We start from the raw sequence: 13853 nt of genomic DNA, 5'->3' as shown, positions 1-13853 counted from the left end.
CATGAGAACTTCAGAGAATTGCTAGAACAAAAGATCTCAAATGCAGTACTGAAACTAGGTTTTATAAAAGACATGAAATGATACAAAATATTAAACTGTTGTATGGGCATGAAATTATAAAATTATTTCAGAGTTTAAAAAAGGAAAGGGAAGGAGAAAACTAAATGCTATAAAAGGCAGGGAAGACACAGTTTAAATGATTAATCCTGTAAGAAAGAAGTTGACCAATGGATAAAAGTTACAATTCTGAATAAGAGGAAGAGAGCCTCTGACATTAGCAAATATTGTATATGTTGGTCAAAGTACTCTAATGAAGAGTCCCACCCAGGTAGGCTGAAGCTAATGTGTTCAATTATCAACATAAACAATAATTCTGAAATTATTCAGGAGAAAGTTGACTTTCCATAGAAAACACAAACAATTCTGGGTTTCCAATACACAGCAGAGACTATATCATCTCCTAACTTTTAAGGGAATAATGTGATCCAAGAACATCAACAAAATTAATATTTGTACAGAAAACAATACTAGTAACTTCAATGAAGGCTTGTGTTATTTGTGTGCATATTAAAACAAAATTACTTAGAGAAATACTTCAGATGATGATGAGAGTGTTGTTAAAATAAAAAGTCACCAAGAGTTCATACATGGTATGTGCTAGAGATGGTCCCTCCAAATATACCTGTGGAATCCTTAATTCCTAAAGTGGTCATATTTGGAAAAGTTGTCTTTATAAGAGAATTATTCCATTTGGAAGAAGTTCTAGCAGTAGACAGATTAGTGACATTATAAGGTTAAGTGATCAAGAAATCAGATAATATCCTTGCTTCCCCTGCTCTGTGAGGGCACAGAAAGAGTGTGGCCATCAATATATGAAGAAAAGAGTTTTTACTAAGAGAGCAACCTAGCTTGCAATGTCATCGTCAACTTTCAGTCTCCTGTACTTTGAAAAATAAATGAAACGGAAACTTAAGGCTTCTTTTGGAAAGTCAGTTGTATTTGGATGGTGTTGCTGGGACAAACATGTGGAAGAGTGTTTTCTTGAAGTGGACACAAGTGAAAGGATGTTTTGCTAAAGCAAGCATGTGAAATAACATGTGATGAAAGATTCTTCACTAATGACATGCATCCACTGTCTCCCTTACATTGCATAGTTGAGTTCTGCTTGTTATGACTCCATAGAGAGAAATGCATGAATAAACTTCTAGTAGTGCTCTGGTGACTTGCCACTTCCACAGACTCAGGCTGATTGGCAGAGTGTTGTCAGCTAATACAGATGTGGAGTTTTGTTAAGACAGACTCATTTGCTGCGGCAAGACCTGTGGAAGACACATGATGTTTGAAAAGAGTATAAAATAGACTCAACAAACTATTAAAGGGGTCTGCTTACATAGCTAGCTTTGCAATGCGTCTTGGTCTTATGTCTTGGCTGATCTTTGCTTGGCTAAGAGAGGGACAGCTAAGAACTTCTCCTGGTGTCCCTGTTCATCTTAGTTCCTCCTGTTGACTTATGCATATTTGGCTGAGGCTTAGCTGTCTCTGCTAGGTCATGCCACTGCTGCTGATTTATGTTTGCTATCCCGACATACTGACCTGGACTGCTGGTATATTTGTGAAGTGTTTGTGAGTGGATGGAGCTGCTGCTGCTGATTCCTATGAACTGAACTGCTGACTTCCTGAAAATGCAGATAGTATTTGCTCCAAAGAACAATTTCTAAACAGGTCCACTCCCCTTGTACCCAAGCAACCTTTCTTTTCCACTGCCTCTGGTGGGTGGTGGGCTAGAAGGAGGTTAAAGCATCTAAGAACCGATACTAAAAGTAGACATTGAAATAATTTAAGCTGCAATAAATCTTTTTTCCTGAGTCACCAAGTATATACTGCTTTTCTAAAGAAGTATGTAAGAATCTATTCATGGGGATAATTGGAAACTAAAGTGGAAAATAAAGCCTAAATAGATGTAAAAATGTTAGAAGAATAGAATATTTGAATTATATATGTATATATGTATATATATATATGTGTGTGTGTGTGTGTGTGTGTGTGTGTGTGTGTGTGTTACTGGTAAAAACTAGCTATTAGATCATTAAGACAACAGTTAGAATAGAATTGTCTTCTATTTGAGTGGTCCAAATGGTGTAATTCTGTGTTTTCCTTCATAAACAGATGAAAAAACTTTTGAAAATTCAAAATTAACATGTATTAGTCTTAAGATAGAATATATCATTTCTAAAAAGAGAGGAAGGAAAGACCTTAGAAATATTGATTTAAAACTGACACAGCAAAAGGTTAGAAACAGAAATGAAGCAAGGAAGACATTTAAAAATGACAGAATTGTTTGTGGCAATATGTTCACTGTAGCAGCTAATAAAGCAGTGACCTGTATTCAAAAAAAAAAAAACACACACACACCAAAGGAAACCCTAATAACATAAACAATAGGGCTAATATACAAAGTTGGTGATTCTGAGCTCTTCTTCTCCCACTAAAATATTGAACACCAAGAAAATCTTTCAGAACTAATTTTCTCAGAAAATGGAAAGAAACTCAAACAGTGGCAAATGACTGGCAAAACTATGAAATATAGACTTCAAAATGGCAAGAAATGTTCCTGGCATTTTACTTACCTCATTCTTATTCTGTGTGGGTGATATAGTAGTCCTGCAGACAGAATGTTGCTTCTAGGGAAGATGATCTAGATCTCTGATTCTGCATGACTCCATGCTGACCATACTGCAGCTATCTATTCTACTGCCTCTGGTACTAGTGGGGATTCTGGCACCTGCCTTGAAACTCTTAGACAAGCAATTAAAGCTCAAAACCACTTTAAGTCAACTAATGGAAAGGATTTTAGTTGAAACATAATTTGGGAAGGATAAAGAATAAGAACACTTAAAGTGTCTGTAAGAATTTAGGACATGATATAGGTTCACAAAAGCACATGGTCAGGTCTGTCACTGTAATACTCCACTATCTTGGTACCAATGATCTAGATACCAATGGTATCCCATCAATCACTAATTAAGAAATGCCATACAGCTGGATCTCTCCTTTCACATAACAGTAGCTTGTATATCAAGTCAACATAAAGTTATCCAGTAGAACTATCCCATTGTCAATTTGACATACAGAAACATCACTGTTAAGCCATAACTTCATTTAATTCATCCCCAAGATCACACATTAATATCAACACTATGATATAACATAATTTTCAAACTTAAAAATTCCCACAGTCTTTACAAACACCTTAAAATTGAAGCTTTTTAAAAATCTAGCCCCTTTCTGAAAATTAAATTCTGTTATTTATTTTCATTCAAATGTTGCCCCTGTCCTGGTGCCCCTCCCAGACTTCTTCACCACATTTCCCTTAACTCTTAAAGGGGCTTCTCCACCCACCCTCACCTCACCCCTCCCCAGCATCGCCCTTCTCTGGAGCATCAACTTTTACAGGATTAGGAGCATCTTCTCCCACTGAGCAAGGCAGTCTTCTGCTATATCTCTATATCTCTATAATCTATATATCTATATATCTATATCATCTATATCATCTATATCTATATATACTGGGGGCCACAGACCGGCCATGTATGTCCTTTCATTGCTCTTTTAGTTTATGGAAGATCCGAGGGGTCTGGGTTGGTTGATACTCTTGGTCTTCCTATGAAGTTGCCCTCCCCTTCAGCTCCCTCAGTCCTTCCCCTAACTCTTCCATAGGAGTCCCCAACCGCAGTCCAATGGCTGGCTGTTAACAGCTTTTTAAAAAACCTAAGTCTGTTTAGACTTCAGTCTCTCAACTGTGGGTACCTGTGAATTAAAAAATAACTTAATACTTCCTCACTTTAAGAGGGAAGGAGCAGGGCACAGTCACAATCAGATCAAATCAAAACCAAACTCCAACAGTATTAAATCACTTAATGTCCAATATGTGGGTTTTAGTCATGATCTGGAATCCTTCAAAGGGCTCGTTCCTTCTCTCTGGCTCTGCCCCTATAGCATGCACAACTTGTCTTCTAGGCTTGGGCCACATCCACTTCACTGGTGGTACTGTTCTTGGTGACCATCCACTAGTAATAACATCTTCAAAATGTTACAGTCTCTTGCTGCAACTGGGCTGTACTTTCACAAATAGGCTTTGTTGGCCTCTCTTTGGGCACTCTTTCCTTGCCACACAGAGCCAAACCTTAAGTGTTCTAAATGACCCATTCATGCATTCAAAACCAGTATCACATGAGTGAATTTTTCATATACCAAGTTCAGCTGCCAGTGTGAGGTACACCTTGGCCACCTTTGGAACTCAGCTTCTTTGTGTTGACCCTGAGGAAAGACCTCCCAGAAGAGTTCACATCAATGATGCTGAGTTCTTCTTAATTACACTAATTTCTTAGCTCTAACTTACCGGCATCAATTGTCCAAGCAAAGCAAAGGTTGTACTTCAGTGGTTCTAGTTTTTCATTAATCTCAACTGATTCTTTAGACCCAGCTGATCAGACACCAACATTCTCAACTCAAATTAGCAAAGGGTCCTGATTAAGTCTTTAAGTGACCTTCAAACTTCCATCTGGAACTTGACAAACCTGAATTCCATCTTCTGCATTGCCTTCAACATTCTTATCCTTCAAGCTCCTACTGAACATTCCACTCATATCTCAACACTGAAGGCTTCTCTAGCCCCAAATTTCTAAGTCCTTCCAGGATCCTCACAAAAACACATGATCAGGTCACTCAAAGCAATATCCCACTACCCTGACACCAACTTGTTTCTACTGCTGTGATGAAAAGCAAATTGGATAGGAAAAAGTTTATTTGGCTGCTACTTTTGTATCATAGTCTGTCACAGAAGGAATTTGGTACAGGAACTAAAGAAGGGCAACTAAAGAACCTGGAGATAGGAACTAATGCAGAGACCATGGAAGAGGGCTAGTTACTGGCTTGCTCCTTTGGATTGCTCAGCTTGCTTTCTAATACAACGCAGGATCACCTGCCCAGGGAAGGCACCACTCAAAATGAGCTGGGCCCTCCCCCATCAATCACTAATTAAGAAAAACGCCCTACAGTTGTATCTTATGGGGGCATTTTCTCAATTGAGGTTCCCTCCTTTCAGATGACTCTAGTTGGTGTCAAGTTGACATAAAACTATTCAGCACAAAATAGGAATCAATAGTTTTAAACAGCAGCTATGCTGTAACTCATTTTATAAACATATTCTCAGTAAGATACACACACACACACACACACACACACACACACACACACTTGCTTCTTTACAAGAAACTGTACAAGAGACTGTAGGCAATAACATTCAAAACAGAGAAGGAAAGAAAGAAATAAAAAAAATTTCAATTGAAACACTGTATCTTTGCAAAACTGGTTTCACAAGTAGGATAGGACCTTTCTGGCACTAAAATATGTGAAAAATGCTTCTGAATATATTTTATTAAGCTATTGATCAAAAAAGTAAGAGAAAGGGAAGACATTTATTTACCAAGATCTCTTATGATTGTCAATCAACTGTATCTCCTTGCATGTGTATGTGTAAAATGAATAATCAAGAAAAAAAACAAACAAAAGAATTTTTAAAAACTAACATCTGAAATAATAAAATATATAGAAAGATATTTGTTAGTAGACAAAAACATTTTACAATGCAATTTGCAAAACTATAGGTTAGAGAATTTAAATAAGATTTGAGGAATATTAAAGCCATTGTTTATGATCAGAAAGAATACTATTAAGATGTCAAAGTCTTTCCAGATGTACAGGCTAAATGCAGTGTTTGTCAACATTCTGACAGCCTCAGCAGTTAAACAGGGTAAGATACTTTAGGTTAATGCAAAGGTTCTTAATATCTCTGAGGATTTCTTTATTCATGACCTCTGTGATTTTTATTTGGACTTGGTAATTATTGAGTGTACAGAAGTGATAAATTCAGAAAGCATATGATATACCTCCAAATGGTCACTTAAATATATTGTTAAATGATTTACCTTAAAATCTGCTTGTTCATGTTGTATTTTTTCCCCAGATAATTTAAAATTTAGCAAAGCAAAGTAAGTTTCTAAGAACAGGAGAGATGGCTCAGAGATTAAGAGCACTGGCTACTCTTCTGGAGGTCCTGAATTCGTTTTCCAGCAACCACATGGTGGCTTACAACCATCTATAATGAGATTTGGTACCCTCTTCTGGCATCCAAGCATTCATGCAAGGAGAACACTGTATATAAATGAATAAATAAATATTAAAAATTGTTAAGTTTCCAATCAGATTCTTTTTGAACTAGCAAAAATGCTCTTTTAAATATTTAATAGAAAATAAACATTTGAATTATCTTAAGTAATTCTGAAATAAAATGTTAAATTTCTCTACCAAGCAATAAATATACTATTAAGTTTTAATCACAATAATCATGAAAATAAAAACAATATAACAGCCCAACCAAGCAGGAAAGAAGAAACCGATTTCTTTCACGTATCCATATCTCTATCTTTATATCATCAATTGACATTAATTTCATATAGAATGACAAATGAAAAATGCTAAATATTCAGACAATGATAGTATTTTTAAAATGTTAGTGTTGATTGATAAACTCTGTAATATGCAATAGTATTAACTGTTAGTTCTGAGTTTGTTATAGACAGATCAGGTTGGTGAAGAGAAGAAGGTCAGGGCAGGCTGGGTATAGAGTTTGAAAATTGGCTTGAATGGAATGAAGTCAAGGAAACCAAGGACTGGTATAGAGGACAGGTTTTCTGTTCCAACCTGGATTATGGGAATATATTTGTCTGGATAGAAAGGTTGGATATGATGTAAGAACATCCTGTAGATAAGGAAAAGGTAGTGAAGATCCTGGCCTAAGCCTCGAGCTTCCTTTTAGTAGGAAAGGATAGACTATGCTGGAGTACTGGCTGTGGGACTCTGCTTAGATCATGCAGATTACAGTAAATCAATGATGGAAAAATATGATTAGGAGTACATACTAGGCTAGACCCTGGTAGTGTGGTGAGATTAGTTCTAGTGGAAGCCTGGAGGTCAACTAGCATGGTGAATTTTTTATTATTGAAAAAATATAAGGTTGGTTTATGTTAGAGAATCAAAACTACTTACCACAATGAAGATGTAATGGTGGAAACCAAATAATAATGTCAATACAATGAAAAGGAATTGGGTAAAATTCAGTGCCTATTTGATAAAAATGCTCTGGAAATTAGAAAGATGTAAGAAATGCTTTAGTATGATAAAATGTCTATAAAGTGTGTAGCTAACACTATTTTTAATGGTGAAAAGTACAAATACTTCTCTTTACAAAAATCAGAAAACGAAGGATGTTTTGCATTGTACTAGAGTCTCAGCCAGTGAAGTGTGGAGGGTAATAAAGGTAATATTAAATAAAAGCATAATACCAATCATGTGTGCCTATTTCTCTATCTACTTGCATGTACATATGCTTACATATGCACATATATGGTAATTCCCAAACTCCAGTTCCTAGAGGACAAAACGCAAAGGGATAGATATTTTACAGTACATTGTAATGGATTTCAATGAAGGAGAGAAACCCAAAGTTTAGGCAGCCTGGGTCTTTAATAGTGGTCTTTGATAGTGGTCTTTGATAATGATTAGTAAACCCACCTGAATTTTTAGAAGCAGATATTATCCCCAGCTTCCAATGCTATTTGCTATAAAATATCTTTCAAGAGGCTGGAAAAAATAGTCACTATTTTTTCTTTTTGCATATATTTCATTTAATTTTTGAGAATTAATACTTGTATATAATAAAGTTTGCATCATATTCACCCCCCTCCCCCATGCAACTCCTTTCAGATCCCCACTCATATCCCCTCCCAACATCATGCCACTGGTTTTCCTGTTCTATCAATATCCAAATGAGTCGAATTAGTGCTGTTCATATGCATGGATGTGGGGACATCAAGTACAGGATAGTCAGCCTATGAAGCGCCACACCCTAAGGAAAACCAATTTCATTATTTCTCCTAGAAGCTATTGTAGCTCTTCAACTGAAGGTGGGACTACTGTGCTGTGCCTCCATCCATGTGGACCCTCCTGCTTTATAAAGATAGAAAGTATATGTCTGTCTGTGTGTCTGTCTGTCTATCTATCTATCTATCTATCTATCTATCTATCTAAAACTAAGAATCTAGAATAGTAAACAATAAAGAATTTGTGGTGATCTCAAGATTTACTAGAAAGATGAAAATTATCAAAACAAACTGATATTAACATGGTAATATTAAAATATATTAATAAGCTAGAAAATAGTCTAGAAATAGACATTTATTCAACCAATTTAAAAAAGTCATTAAAGTAATTTTTGGCAGGAGAGAAATTTCCTGTAAATGTAAAAGAAATAAACATGTATGGTTAAATAAATTATGAACTTTACCTTAAATCACACATCAGATTCAAGATAGATTAGAGCTATTAATATAAAGTTACTGTGTAGACAAGTCACTACTTGCTACAATACATAATATAAACAAAAACATATATTCAGAATGAGATGAGTACAGATCATACCACCTCCTTCTAAAGAACAAGGACTTGGAAACTAAATGTCTAGCAAAAGAATTTTGAATTCAAAACATTCACACAACAAAATTCCACTCAGCAATCAAAGAAACAATATATTAATACATTTAACCATATGCATGAATTACACAGATTGGTGTGCAAATCCAGAGAGATCAAAGTCAAAGACAATAGCATGTTATGAATTCTCATACGTAAGAAATAACCTTCCATAGAGACAATCAGAACATCAATTGCCTAGAATGCTGGACTAACTGACAAGGGGCCAGGTGAAGTTTACAGTTAATGGAAATCTTTAATAATTTGCTAATGGTGTGAGTTACAAGATTGTATGTATTTGGCAGAACCCAGGTTTGTGTGCTTTGGGTATATTATATGTTATACATTTTTTCTTATATATAACTGTAAACAAAGTACAATCATCAAATTATTATAAAAAGCCAATGGTATAGGTAGGCTGCCATCCTCACCCCAAACTTTCACACTTTCTTGTTGGGAACTAAAAGGGGAGCCCAGGGGATGCCCTGGGAAAGGGAGACCCATGCCCCACCAGAGTTTTACCTATTCTCTGGTCTGTCAGGCATGGGAGAGTTGCCATACACTTTCCACTCAGCCCAGGGTGGGCATTCCTTGACTCATTCTTCAGGGGTTGGCAAAGGGGCAGCCCTACCTGGGAACCCTGGTGCTACTTTGCTAAAGCCACCGGGGTTATAGGAGAGAGGGATGAGGGAAGAGAGGTTCCCAACACCTGCTCAGTGATCTTGATAAGCAGAGACTCTCTATGGTTTTAGAGCTTTATTATAGAAAGGCAGGGGAAAAGAGAGAAGGTAGGAAGAGAGAGAGACAGAGACAGAGAGACAGAGACAGAGACAGAGAGAGTCAGAGATAGAGAGAGAGGGAGAGAGAAGTCTAGAGAGAAAGAGAGTAAGAGGGAGAGAGGAGAGGAGAGAAGACAAAGAGAAAGGAAAGAGGAGCAAGGAGTGAGAGAAATGAGAGGTAAGAGAACAAAGGAGTGAGAGAGCAAGGTGGGGGCCTAACAGCCCCTTTTAAAGTATGCTGCCTTATCTTATTGTTGCTAGGTAACTGGGGAGGAGTTTAGCCTGAAGGTCAGAAGCTTGAAGCATTGCCATGCTTCTTATGGGAGCTGTTGGGAGAGGTAATTTAGGCAGAAGCCAGAGTTCCAGGAGCATGAAGGAAAGCCTACCATGTCATGTAGGTGAATTATCACCCTTTCCGGGGTTCAGACCTCAGCTCAACTGGAGACCAGCCTGCAATTCCCCACACTTTCTCACTATCTCAGTTGCTCACCCCTATGCCCTGTTTTACCAGAGACCAGTATCCAACTGGGTGGAAAATCCCTTTATTCCCAGAGACCAGTTTACTGCAGAGACTCATCATTCTATTAGAGACTATATAGACTAGGAGGAGTTCAGGTAGGCTGCCTGTCTGTCAGCCTCTGCTCCCTCACTATCTCACTATTTGGTGTCCCCTCCTCCCCATCATATCCACCTATACTCCTATTTGCCTTGCACCAGCATCCAAAAGAGGCTACTTTACAAGAGACCTAGCAGACTAGGAGAAGTTGAGGTATTCTGCCTGTCAGGCAAACTCCCTAAATTTCTCACAATCTCAATATTCACCCAAGAACACATCAAAAAGACCATCCACTATGATCAAATAGTATTCATTCCAGAAATGCAGGCTTGGTTCAACAAATAAAAGTCTGTCAATGTAACTCACATATAAACAAACCACATTAAAAAAAAACCAAAACAAAACAATGTACAATCATTTCATTATAGGATGAAAAAAAAAAACTTTGACAAAATCAGACACTCTTTCGTGTTCAAAGTCTTGGAGAAATCAGGAACACAAGGGACATACTTAAATACAGCAAAAACTGTGTATAGCAAGCTGATAGCCAACATCAAATTAAATGAAGGGAAACTCAAAGCAATTACACTAAAATCAGAAACATGGCAATCCTGCCCAATTTCTTCATAGCTATTCAATATAGTGCTTGAAGTTTTAGATAGATTAATAAGACAACTAAAGGAGATCAATGAGATACAAACTAGAAATAAAGAAGTCAGTGTTTTATTATTTGTACATGAGATGATAGTATACATAAGTGACACCAAAATTCTAACAGGGAAATCCTACATCTGACAAACACCTTCAGTGAAGTGGCTGGATACAAGATTAACTAAAAACAATCAGCAGCCGTCCTGTACACAAATCATAAACAGACTGAGAAAGAAGTCAGAGAAGCAACACCCTTCATAATAGCCACAAACAATATAAAATATCTTGGTATAACTTAGGGGGACACTTCAAGAGATGAATAGGTGGCAGTTTTCTCAAACCCTGACTTTTGGGAAGACAGCAAGCTGTCCAGTCTGGGTTCACCCAAAATACATCTTGCTTTAATTTGGAAAAACAAAATTAAATTAAAAGCCAGTAGCAAAAATCAGCTCTTATAAATTGAAAATATGCTAGCCCAAACTAATAATAACAAAATAATCTTCAAGAGCATGTTAAAACAATTCTCTAAAAATAAAGACAATCTATTCATGTTGAGGGCAGCAGATAGGAGAGAGGGATACACACTGGGGCTGAAGAAGTGCTCGGCAGTTAAGAGAAGGCATTTGTAGAGAACACTGCTTCAGTGCTCACATACAGTTTCAGTGGTTCATAGCTGCCTTTAACTCCAAATCCAGGGAGTTTGACTCACTCCTCTGGCCTCTGTGGTCATCACAAAGATGTGGCATACTTGCAGACAAGCAATACACGTAAATAAAAATAAATGTGCTTTAAAAATGCAAATGTTGGTAGAATCACAGAGTTTATTTTTAACACTTCAGAAGTAGTTAATAAAGACAATATAAAAAGGAAGCATAGGACAAATTGTTTCTCCAAGCTGAAACAGCAGGAGTCCCCATTACTTCCAGAGCGCATCATTTGCAGATGTAGATTTGGTTTCAAGAATAAATACTTTCAAAGATTTTAGACATTAAGATTCAGCATTGTTTGATCAGAACTGATGATGTGGGGCAGGGGCTGCTGATACTTAATACAAGCTTTCCTGTGCTATTATGGGATGGTCATCATGCTATTTTTTGTTTGGTTTCTGCATGCATTAAACACTAACAGATGTAAACTTTTGAGTGCTGAGAATCGAAGTTGCCTTTCTAATGATTTTATCTTTTTGAAGTTTATTTTTGTTGGCTGTGTTATTCCTTATTAAGACAGATGTTATATTTGAAATGAAACTGTGACATTGCCATTTCATTTGGGAGAGATAAGAAAGGTCTGGGTCCCCCAGATGCCCAGAATTAGAAAAGGAAATCCTCAGATTATGATCAGTATCATCTGCTAAAAATACAGCAAAGCACATTGTGGTTTCATGTCAACAAAGTCTTCAGATAAAAACATAATGAAAAAATTAAACCTCTGCTTAAGGGTTCCTTGTCTAACTGCTGTGATAGATCCTCTGGCACACAAAATGTTAATGTTCTATAGCAGCCACCAGAAACAACTACATCATGGTGAACCTAACAATAGAAATGAATTTTATCCCAATTCTGGTTCTTACAAATCCAAGACCACAGGAAGATGTCTGTGAGTTCAAGGATAGCCTGGTCTACAGAGCAATCTCTGGAATATTCAGGGTAATTATTGACAGAAAGCATGTCTCAAAAAAAAACCCCAAACAAACAAACAAACAAACAAAACAAACAGCTCCCCCAAACAACAACAATAGAAAAACAAAAACAACAAAAAACTTAACCAAAACCAACCAACCAAACACCAACAACAAACAAAAGAAAGAAAGAAAAGAAAGAAATATAAGACCTAGGTGATAGGAGACTGTTTCTACCAAGGATTCTTTCCATGGCTTATAAATGTCCACTTTTCTCCCTTTTCCTGTGTCTCCACATGCTTCTTATACTGGGCCCCTGTATTTATATACTTTTGCTATAATGGCTTCTGTCGTGTTAGGTTAGGTCCATAGACAAGTTCATTTTGATTTAGAAACCTTTAAAGTCTCTGTCTCCAAATATTATTCTACTCTAAAGTACTAATTACAACTGAAAATATGAATTTTGTGGGGGATACAACTCAATTTATAAAACTCTGATTCTCCAAATTCATATTATTTTTATATACTAATATATTTGCCTCATTCCAACAGTTCAGATATATTTAACCAATTCCAATATAAAAATCAACTTTAAAATCAAGCCTAAATGCCACCTAAATATTTATGGGTATACTGGATATATGATTTATTATCAGGAAAAACTCCTCTCCAGATGTTAACTGCAAAAGTAGATAATTTATGTACTTCCAAAATAGAATGATAACCATTTTCATAAAAGAAAGAAGACAGACAAAAAATAGACGACGTTTCCAAGAAGTCTGAAAGCAAGGAAAAGTTTCTTATATTTTAAAGGTTATCTAATCCTGTTTATCTCCATTCTGTGTCTATAGACTCACTATGAGGGTATTGAGACACTCAATTGGGCTCACCAGAGTCACATTTGTGCCTGCTGGTCTGGGAGCATTGCCTTCACAGTTCTAGAAGCAACAACATATCTTTGGTATGCCTACAAAGCTACCTTTCAAAATGATGGAAAAATAAAGGTATTTCAAGACAAATACAGATTAAGGTAGTTCATGAAAGCAAAACAAACTGTGCAGAATTACAAACTAGAATACTTCAACAGGAAGGAAGATAAAATGAGTCTTCCTCCACTTTGGCTCATTTCCATTCTCTTCAGCCCATCCTTCCATCTCTGTTGCTACAGCTGTGCCTTATATTTCTGACATCTGCAACAATCACTGAATGGATCTGTGAAACACTTGCCTGAGATCTCAAATGTTTGTTCAGCAACATGCTTCCACTAGAGATCATATATTTCCTTTTTTTTTTTTTTGCAATACAGAGAGATTAAGAATGCTGTCAAGTTGAAAGTTGAATAACTTAGCTTGTTTGTTTGTTTGTTTGTTTGTTTGTTTTTTGAGACAGGGTTTCTTTGTGTAGCCCTGGCTGTCCTGGAACTCACGTTCTAGACCAGGCTGTCCTGGAACTCAGAAATCCACCTGCCTCTGGCTCCCAAGTGCTGGGATTAAAGGTGTGCACCACCACCGAGTATAACTTAGCTTTTTTACATTTACAAACTAAAAGGAAAAGCAATATTTTTCTGAGCAATATCCTTAACTAGATATCCTACTAAAAATGCTAGAATGTAAGATGACAAAATCTTTATGACTGGGAGCACCATTCTTCCAGTTTCCCA

Source organism: Mus musculus, chromosome 4 (genome assembly GCF_000001635.26).
Source record: "Mus musculus strain C57BL/6J chromosome 4, GRCm38.p6 C57BL/6J".
In the NCBI taxonomy this organism is placed as follows: Eukaryota; Metazoa; Chordata; class Mammalia; order Rodentia; family Muridae; genus Mus; species Mus musculus.
Note: the sequence above shows the minus strand (reverse complement) of the source record.